We start from the raw sequence: 231 nt of genomic DNA on the forward strand, positions 1-231 counted from the left end.
CCTCGCATTTGAGGTTTCTCGCCCAAATGACGCATTTGGGCTCAATGCAAATGTAATATTAGGTTTAGCTTTATCAAAATGTAGAATTTTGAGTACTTTATGCTTGAATTTAAACAAGAAAGAAAACATTTTCTGTACAAACGTCCAACCCGTGACGGTGGAATCGCCCACTGCAGTAAAAATTAACATCCAAATTCATAAAAAATAAAGGAGACTTTAACTGAATTATCG

The sequence above is a fragment of the Rhagoletis pomonella genome, unplaced genomic scaffold (genome assembly GCF_013731165.1).
Source record: "Rhagoletis pomonella isolate Grant_MI unplaced genomic scaffold, Rhpom_1.0 Rhpom_scaffold_00006, whole genome shotgun sequence".
In the NCBI taxonomy this organism is placed as follows: Eukaryota; Metazoa; Arthropoda; class Insecta; order Diptera; family Tephritidae; genus Rhagoletis; species Rhagoletis pomonella.